Consider the following 10,615-nt stretch of genomic DNA (forward strand, 5'->3'; position numbering starts at 1 on the left):
CAATGCAGCGAGTGGTTCAATGGAAACATTACAGAATCTATTCTCCTTGAATATCTGAGACGAAGGGAATGATGACCGGATTAATGATCATGTGACCCAACCTCTTGGGATCCTTCACACCAGAGTTGGAAAATCTCTAGGAAAGCGGGGTTTCCTGGTAACACAACTGCTTCTATCATTCATATGATCCTTCCCTCTAAATTCTCCCTCCCCCACCTCCTCCACATTATTACTTCATTACTGCATTCCTGTGACCTCCACGTGCATATCCAAAAATGAACGAGCTGGGATTGCCAGCAGAAATGACTTGGGCAAATAGCTGTTGAATAGATGGAACGGTGTATTCAAACCCCTCCTCTGGAGTGAGCATAGTCTCAGGATCTCATACTCTCCCCTGATCTTACCCTGGTCGTCGAGCGCACACGCACTCATAGCCCCGCAATTTGAGCGCTGCCCGTAATTCTGATCTCCACACTTTAGGATGCAAGGATCTTGGAGGAGCATCTTCAGGGATAAGGAACCTCGAACTGCGGAGTCAGACTGCAGAAGCCGTGGTTGTCCTCCTTGAGAGCTGGAAGGAGACAACAGAGGTGGACGAGATGAGAGCCGGTGGACCAATGGGCATCAGCCATGTCGGTGGATGTTTCAGAGACCGAGAGGCAACACAGACTCAAAGTACAGGGTGAAAACATTCAGACAAGCTGAGAGAAGCTCTAATCTGAAATAGGCTGCAATATTCTCAAAGAAATTCATGCTTTCGAGAGGGAATTGGACAGGAGTAGGGTGAATCAGAATTCAGGAACAAGTGACAAAATTCATCGTTTTGCGGCAGCGTCACAGTGCAAACGGCGTGATGGGGGGATGATGTGCGGGGCTGTGGGGAGAGAATGATTCAAAGAATTCTACAGAGAGCTGTCAGGTGGCCTGAATGGCCTGCATCTGCCCCTGCTGGTCTGTGCGCTGGAGATATTTGTAAGAGTGGTCAACGGTTAAGAAGCATTCCCCTGGCAAATCATGAAGTCACCGTCATTCCAGTGCAGGAGGCCATTTGGCCCATCCTGTGGGTTAGTAGATTAATTGGCTGCCATGGATTGCCTCAGAGAGCGATGGAACCTTGGGGCCAGTGGATGGCTATATGGGGACAATGAAAACTGAGCTTTAGCATCATTGGATGGTTAATGGTCAGCACGGACTCAGTGGGATGAAGGGCCTGTGTCCACGCTGCTCTGCTCTACGCCTGAATGACTATTTCCTGTGGAGTGATTATTTCCATACAAGGAGTACTCAGTTTGATGGAGAAGTGGTGTTGGAATTTAACCTTGGGGGGATGGGATGGGCCAGTTCCCAGAGGCCCTGGTGTCGAGGGAATGTGTGGCACACAGCCCATCTGACAGGAGATGGGGCCAGCTGCATCCAGCAGAGGTGTCGCACGCTCCACTGCGGGGACCTTTCAAGTCCCCCACGCTTGATGCGGGCCTGCAGATTTTACATTTAAAATGTAGACATACAGCACGGTAAACGGGCCCTTCTGGCCCACGAGCCTGTGCTGCCCAATTAACCTACAACCCCCAGTATGTTTCAGAGGCTGGAAGGAAACGGGAGTCCCCTGGGGGAAACCCACGCGGACACCGGAAGGGCGTATAAACTCCTTACAGACAGTGCGGGATTCAAACCCAGGTCATTGGCGCTGTGACAGCGTGGCACTAACCACTACACCATCACTGGCGTGGAATTCAGCCTCAATATGAGAGCGGAGCGGGAGTCGGCCATTTGGCCCATCGATTTCCGCTCCACCATTCAATAAGTTCAAGGCTGATCTGGCCATAGACTTGGTTTCACCAACCTGCCTCTACCCTATAAACCTTCATTCAAGTTTATTATCATCTGGTGGCTCCCAACTCGACAATTGACAGTGTCCTGTCTGGCTGCGTCTCTGTTTGTAAGACGGTAGCTGCAAAGCATCGGACGGGAAGTCAACAGAATGGATCAAAACGGCCATGGGGTCTCCCATCCCACCACGGACAGCATTCACTGCTTCGAGAGGGCTCAAAGAGGTCCCTTTCCATCCAGTGCACACGACCATCAGAAAGGAGGTACAGGGGCATCAAAACCAGGACTGCCCGGCCAGAGAATGGCTGCCTCCAGCAGGCTGTGAAATTGATGAGCAGAATCCTGCAACTGAGTAAATCATTTCAAAATGTTTATGTGTGTTTATTTTAAATGCTACTTTTCTGTATATTTTGCGATTAATATGTCGTGTGCGGTGTGTGTACGGGTGTGTGCGATCCGGAGAAACAGTGTTTGTGTGGCTGTGCGAGTACAGTCAGATGGTAATAAACTTGAACCATCAATAACTCCAAAAGACTGAAGTGGAGCAAAACTGATCGGCTTTTATTTGCGAAAGACCAGAGCCCCGTCCATACTAGTTGGCAGCCCTGATCTGAGGAGGGGGCTTTATACAGGAGTCTGTGGGAGGGGCCACAGGTACAGGCAGTCAATGGGCGTGTCCATACAGGTTAACCACAAACCCCCATGTGTTCCCGGGGAGAATGTACAGACTGCAGCAGGTCACTGGCGTTGCAGTGGTTGGGTGCTGACTGTACTGCGCACATGGCATGAACAGAGAAAGAGAGAGGAAAATCATATTTAATGAGCTCCGAGCACACCATGATCTCATTCCCTTATCTCTGTCTCTGTGCCCAATTCCACAACCTCCCCTTTTCTCACACTTTAAGCTGCCTTCCTCCTCCTGGACACCTCGTCCTGGGTGGCTGCCCGCTCTGGACAGTTTTCTTTCCAATGGCCACTGAGACATCAACCGTCTCAACTTCACCACTCCCCTCTCCTATTCCAATCTCACCTCCTCCGAATGCTCTGTGCTCTGATCTTGATGAAGGGGGTCAAGCTCAAAACATTAATCATACACCTTTATCTTTGCTACATAAAAGTGCAGGGTTTGACCTGTTGAGTGTCTCAGCAATGTGTTTCTACTTCAATCACTGTGTCTGCAGACTTTCATGTTTTACCTAATTAATATTTACAGTTGGTCCTCAGGCACAAAAAAGTCTGAGTGAGTAGAGCAGGCAGATCCCTGATCGTCTCCAACTAGTGCGGCGGTGAGGGTGGTGTGGAAATATTCAAGAGCCCAATAGCTTTCAGATAGAAACTGTTCTTGAACCTCGAGGCACCGGACTTCAGGCTTCCCTACCTTCTACCCGAAGGTAGCAGAGTGGAGAGGCTATCACCAGTGTCCTGAATGGGTGTCCGGGACAAAGCCATGGGGCAGAATGGGCAGCCGAATTAGGCTGGTGGAACTGGGGAGCTGAAGACCCAGAGTCAGCGACTGTGTGTGAGTCAGATCCTGGGGACAGTTCAGATTTCAGATTTACTGTCAGAATGCATGCACGACATCACATACAACTCTGAGATTCTTTTCGCCTGCGGGTGTGGCACAATTACCACTAATTGGTAGTGCAAAAAAATGTTACATGTAAACAAATAAAGAAATATAAACAAACTGACTGTGCAATACAGAGAAAAAAATCAATAAAGTGCAAAAGTCCTTAAACGAGTCCCTGATTGAGTTTGTTGTTGAGGAGACTGATGGTGGAGGGGGGGGGGAGATGCTGTTCCTGAACCTGGCGGTGCGAGTCTTATGGCCAATGGTGTGCTGGGTGATGTGGATCCTTGATGATCACTGCTGCTCTCTTACGGCAGCATTCCTCGGAGATGTTTTCGATGGTGGGGAGGGTTTTCCCTGTGATGTCCTGGGCTGTGTCCACCACCTTTTGGAGAGCTTTACACTCAGGGGTGTTGGTGTCCCCCATACCAGACCATGGTGCAGCATACTTTCCACCGCACATTTGTAGAAATTTGCCAGAGTTTCCGATGTCATATCCAACCTCTGCAAAATCCTGAGGAAGTCGAGGCGCTGACATGCTTTCTTCACGATACCATTAGTGTGTTGGATATTCAAAGATCCTCCGTGATAGAGCTTAAAATTTGCTCGCCCTCTCAGGTTGGTGCCACTGGATCAGCTGAAAGGTCACATCTATTTGTGGCCTGCTCTGACCGGCTTTCATCTCCAGCTGCCCGCAGATGTACCCACCTTCTCGCCAAGCCCGACCGAGCCCACGGTTGTAGAAACTGTAGCAGAGCGAGGAGACATTGTGGTGGATTGTTTCTGTCAAGTGCTCACTAAGAGTGCTGGCTATGTTCCCAGTTCAACCACCCAGAGCAGAAACGGGTGGGAATTACCCCAAATGGTGTTAAAGAAATAAATTTCAAACAAAAACATCAATAAAGACAGAAGATGGTGGACATTCTCTGCACAACAGGCCACGTCGGAGCAAAGAGAAATGGTGGGAAGGTTAAAACCCCACCAACAGAATCCTTTCACAAACGTGAACTTGTCTGTTCAGCATTTCTGGTTCTAGTTTACATTTCCAACTTCCTCAGCTTTTACTTTCATTTTCACTGGAATAACGCAATCTCAGCAGAGCTGGCCCAGACTGACATTCACACCTGCCCTGTTGCACTGATGTCTTTCTGGGGTCCAAATCTGTTGGCTTTTTTTGGTCTCAAGTTCAAATTTATTATCATCTGACTATACATATATAACCAGATGAAACTGTGTTTCTCTGGACGACGTTACGTGGTACGTATGCGTGCACACATACACTGACAGGCACAGACACAAACACACACACACACACACACACACACACAGAGGCACAGACACACACACAGAGGCACAGACACACACACAGAGGCACAGACACACACACACACACAGAGGCACAGACACACACACAGACACACACACAGACACACACACACAGACACACACACACACACACACACACACACACACACAGACAGGCATAGACACACACATTCAAACACACACACACAGACAGGCACAGACACACACACTTAATAATCACATATATAGATAAAGATATTTTAAATAAATATATAAAAATACTTTGGCCTAATTTACTCAGTTTGAGAAGACTGTTCAGCAATCCCCCAGCCGGCTGGAAGAAGCTATTCCCCAGTCTGGCACCCCGATTTTGATGCTCCTGTACCTCCTTCCGGGTGGCATGTGTCAAAGATCCTGTGGGCTAGATGGAAAGAGACCTTGTTAATACTTTAAGCCCTATTTAAGGAGCGCTCCGGGTAAATGTCAGCTCGATAGGAAAGGGAGACCCCAGTAATCATTTTAATGATTCTCTGTATTAAGATCATAAACAATAACCATAAGACTTTGGAGCAGAAATAGGCCATTCAGCCCATCAAGTCTGTCCTGCCATTTAGTCATGAGCTGATCCATTTCCCCACTCAGCTCCACTGCCTGGCCTTTTCTCCATAACCTTTGATGCCCTGGCTAATCAATTCCAAATTTGGCCTCACCAATGCCTTGTACAACATGATATCCCAACTCCTGTACTCAATACTATGATTTATGAAGGCCAACACACCAAAAGCTCTCTTCACCACTTTCAGGGGTATTATGTACCAGAATTCCTAAATCCCTTTGTTCTATTGCATTCCTCAATTGTCTACCATAGGTCCAGTTACAGGTGGAGCCTGGGGTGGGGTAGGTAGATGTGTTTGAGAAATAAAATGGGGTTAGGTTTATGGGCTGAAGGGCCTATTTCTGTGCTCTTTGAACTGTGCTAAGAACTCTTAGTTCAGAGCAAGGAAGTCTCAGGAGTGAAAAATGGGGCAAATGACCCACACTCCCTCTTTCATCCAAGGTATCGTATTTCCTGATGGCCCAAATTATTAATGCCCAATCCTTGAACTTTGTCCTCTGTTCCCCAAACAGCACAATTGTGGTCTTAGCCCCCGGCTCTACTCACTATGCAGCTATGACTGGGTGACTCAGAACGACAGCTACCATTTACAAATTCCCTGATTATACGACGGCAGTGGGTTATATAAAAGGAGCTGACGAGTCAACATACAGGAGGGAGATTAAAAACTTGGCTGACAACAACTCAATGTCACTAAAACCAAGGCACTGAATGTTGACTCCAGGAAGGGAATAGCAGAGGTATATGATGCAGTGATCACTGAGGGATCAGAGGTGGAGAGGGTGAGAACATTTAAGTTCTTGGAGGGTGGGGGTCACTAGCTCGGGGATCTTTCCTGGACCCAACAAACTAATGGCATCGTGAAGCTCGTCAGCATTTCTATTTCCTCAGGAGTTTATGGAGGTTTATCGGAAACCCTGGACAATTTCTATAGAGGTGTGGTGGAAAGTGCGCTGACCGGCTGCATCACGGTCTGGTCTGGGGACAGCAATACCCTAGTGCATAAAGCCTTGCAAAAGGTAGTCGACACAATTCAGGACAAAACCCTCCCCACCATAGAACCATAGAACACTACAGCACAGAAGCAGGCCTCTTTGGCCCTTCTAATCTATGCCAAACTATAATTCTGCCTAGTTCCACTGACCTGCACCCAGTCCATATCCCTCCTATTCACGTACCTGTCCTAATTTTTCTTAAATGTTAAAATTGAGCCTGCATTCACCACTTCAGCTGGAAGCTTGTTCCACACTCCCACACACACACACTCTCTGAGTGAAGGCTCTGATAGCTCAGTAGTTAGAGCACTAGTCTAGTAAACCAGGGGTTGTGAGTTTGTTTCCTTACTGGGGCCTCCACCCTGTGAGGGTTGCTGGACAAAGTGGCGACTCTCTGTCTTCCTTACAGTCGACAAAGTTAAAGAATTTCATGTATGTCACATTCTAAATGTAGTATTACATGGCAATAATGAAACTTTTGCCTTTACCTTTTTCCACTCATGTTCCCCCTAAACTTTTCCCATTTCACTCTTAACCCATGTCCCCTGGTTTGTATCTCACCTACCTTCAAAGGAAAGAGCCCATCTGTCTAACCCCCTCATAATTTTAAATATCTCTATTAAATCTCCCCTCATTCTTCTACACTCCAGGGAATAAAGTCCTCACCTGTTTAACCTTTCCATTAACTCAGTTCCTAAAGTTCAGGCAACATCCTAGTAAATCTTCTCTGCACTGTTTCAATCTTATTGATATCTTTCTTGTACTTAGGTGACCAAAACTGCACACAATACTCCAAATTTGGCATCACGAACATTTTGTACAATTTTACCATAACATCACAACTCCGATACTCAATACTTTGATTTATGAAGGCCAATATGCCAAAAGCTCTCTTTACACCACTTTCAAAGAATGGTGTATCTGTATTCCCAGGTCCCTCTGTTCTACCCCACTCTTCAGTGCCCTACCATTCACTGTGCACGTCCTTTCTTGGTTTGTCCTTCCGAAATGCAACACCTCACCTCACCTCTGCATTAAATTCCATCTGCCATTTTTCAGACCATTTTTCCAACTGGTCCAGATCCCTCTGCAAGCTTTGAAAACCTCCTTCACTGTCCACAACACCTCCAGTCTTAGTCTCATCTGTAAATTTGCTGATCCAATTTACCACATTATCATCCAGATCATTGATATAAATGACAAACAACAATGGTCCCAGCACCGATCCCTGAGGCACTCGTCACAGTCCTCCAGTCTGAGAAGCAATCATCCACCACTACTCTCTGGCTTCTCCCACCCAGCCATTGTCAAATCTTGTTCACTGCTTCACCATGAATACCTAACATCTGAGCCTTCCTGACCAACTTCCCATGTGGGACCTTGTCTACTAAAGTCCACGTAGACAACATCCACAGCCTTCCCTTTGTTAACTTTCCTGGTAACCTCCTCGAAAAACTCTATGAGATTGATTAAACGTGTTCTACTTCGCACAAAGGCATGTTGATTATCCCTAATCAGTCCCTGGCTATCCAAATGATTGTGTATCTGATCTCTTAGAACACCTTCCAATAATTTACTCACTACTGACTTCAGTCTCAATGGCCTATAATTCCCAGAGTTACTTTTGGAGCTTTTTTTAAACAACGGAATAAACGTGAGCTACCCTCTCATCCTCCAGCACCAAACCCATGGCTGAGGACATTTTAAATACTTCTGCCAGAACCCCTGTAATTTCTACACTCGCCTCCCTCAAGGTCCAAGGGAATATCTTGTCTGGCCCTGGGGATTTATCTACCCTTATTTGCTTTAAGACAGCGACTATTTCCTCCTTTTTAATCTGTGTAGGTTCCATGACCTCACTGTTTGTTTTTCTTACTTCCCACCACTCTGTGTCCATTTCCTGAGTGAATCCTAATGAAAATAAAAACCATTTAAGATCTCCCCCATCTCTTTTGGCTCCAGACAAAGCCGACCACTCTGATCTTCAAGTGGACCAATTTTGTCCCTTATTATCCTTTTTCTCTTAATATACCTGCAGAAACCCTAATGATTTTCCTTCACAAAGCAATCTTTTAGCCTTCCTGATATCTTTGGTGAGGTTTTTCTTGCACTTTTATACTCCTCAAGTACCTCATTTGCTCCATGTTTTGCTGTACACCTCTTTCTTCTTCCAAACCAGATCCCACATATCCCTCCAAAACTATTGAGAACGTCTACAGGGACCGCTGCCGTCAGAGAGCTACAGCAATGATTAAGGATCCACACCACTCAGCACATGCTCTGTTCTCACTGCTGCCATCAGAAAAGAGGTATCGGTGCCACAAGACTCGCACCACCAGGGTCAGGAACAGCTGTTCCCCCTCCACCATCAGACTCCTCAATGACAAACTCATTTAAGGACTTTTGCACTTTATTGGGTTATTTTTTCCCTCTCTGTATTGCCCAGTTAGTTTGCTTATATTTCTTTATTTGTTTATATGTGTACATTGAGTACAATTTTTTTTTTCGCACTACCTCTGCCGTGCCCGCTGGAAGAAGAATCTCAGGGCTGTATGTGATGTCATGTATGACAATTAATCTGAAATCCCTCTCCTGAGATCCAGGGAGAACAGGGAGTCCTGCTGAACAATCCCTCACACCCCCCCTCACCCCTCACCTTGTTGCTCAGCCAAGAGTAGAGAGCCTCTGATCTCCTGTTGGATAGTTGGAGCAGTTCCCTCTCAAGCCACAGTCGTTCCCCACCCCCCCCCCCCCCCCCCACATTTATGTTTAATCCATCTGCGGCATCTGGCACGGTGTTCTGTTTGCCCCACCTGTCTGTCTCCTCTCACGAAGGCTTCAGCTGTTCCATGCTTTCACTCCTCCATCTGTTCACCGTGAAGGATGCCAGTATTGCCAGCCTGAGATGGCCATTGTTCCTGCCAGGCACCTGTCCCAGATCATGATCCTTCTGATCCCATAGCAGAGCACTCAGTCGTCAGCTCCAGCCCAAGGTCAAGGGTTCAAGTCCCCCTGCGGAATGCATGCAGAAGTCTTGCTGTCTGCCCCAGCCCAACAAGGCTCGACAAGATTGGTCAGGTCAGATCAGGCAAGGATTTTTAATTTTTTTTAAACTATTTAAAAGATTTTTAAACAACTTACAATTAAACATAGCAGAAAGAAATCAATTTATATATATATAAAAAAAACAAAAGCCCCTCCCCACCCTCCCACCCCTTCAGCCAGCCCCCTTAAGGGGAGCCAAATATAAAAATAAAATGTAGAATATATACAATATTTCAAAGTATATCCAAATTCATATACTCCAATTAGGAAGACAACATTTTAACAAAAAAGGAATAATTATCGTGCAAGTTACATGTAATCTTTTCCAATGGAATACAAGCTCTCAATTCATTAGGCCAACATGCTATATTAATCTCCACATTATCTTTCCAAGTACTAGCTACACATTTTTGTGCTACTGACAACACTAAGTGTACAAATGCAATTTGAAATTTATCCAACCCCAATCCCTTCAAAGAGACCATATAGCCCAACAAAAAAATCAATGGGTCTCATGGTAGTTTAATTTTAAATAATTTTTCCAAAACTAACCTAATTCCTTCCCAAAATGGTTGTACTTTAACAAAGACCAAATGGCATGTAAAAAAGTTCCAGTACATAATCCACATCTAAAACAAGAGTCCGAGTTACTAAACCCATATATTTTCAGCTTCTCTGGAGTCAAATATAACTGATGTAAAAAATTATAATTAATCATTCCATATCTTACATTCGTCAATTTAGTTACACTTTCATAACACATAACTTCCTAATTCTCTTGAGGGATAATATAAGTTAAATCACTTTCCCATTTATTCCTAGATTTCTCCCATTCCGGTTTATCCATACTTTCTTGTAACAATTGATGCATATCCGAAATGTAGCCTTTCTTTGGTATAGAGGAAATCAAAGATTCAAATTTCATCAAATTAGGTAAATTCATCTCTTTACCATAATTATCTTTTATCAAAGCTCTGAGTTGATAATATGCAAATAAAGAATTTACAGATATATCAAATTTATTCCTCAATCGAATAAAAGAAAGAAACTGGCCCTCTTCAAAACAGTCCTGAACTATCTTTATACCCTGAGAATTCCACCTCTTTAAATGGTTGTTGAACATTGAAAAAGAAATAAGCCGATTATGATATAACAGGGTTTGAATTGATAATTTACCCTTCAATTCTAAAACCCTATTTCTTTTAACCCGTATCTTTAACAAATGTTTTAACACTGGCATATCACATTCCCACA

At 45.2% G+C, this 10,615-nt stretch overlaps 1 long non-coding RNA gene across 1 annotated transcript; it reads right to left on the reverse strand.

Moving 5' to 3' along the window:
• Positions 1-344: 344 nt before the first annotated feature.
• LOC138748797 (uncharacterized) lies at positions 345-9,413 on the reverse strand. Its single transcript, XR_011348251.1, has 3 exons — positions 9,130-9,413; positions 5,003-5,126; positions 345-571 (listed from the first exon to the last, which is right to left on the reverse strand). It is a non-coding gene; the product is annotated as an uncharacterized lncRNA (long non-coding RNA).
• Positions 9,414-10,615: the final 1,202 nt, after the last annotated feature.

The sequence above is a fragment of the Narcine bancroftii genome, chromosome 13 (assembly GCF_036971445.1).
Source record: "Narcine bancroftii isolate sNarBan1 chromosome 13, sNarBan1.hap1, whole genome shotgun sequence".
NCBI lineage: Eukaryota > Metazoa > Chordata > Chondrichthyes > Torpediniformes > Narcinidae > Narcine > Narcine bancroftii.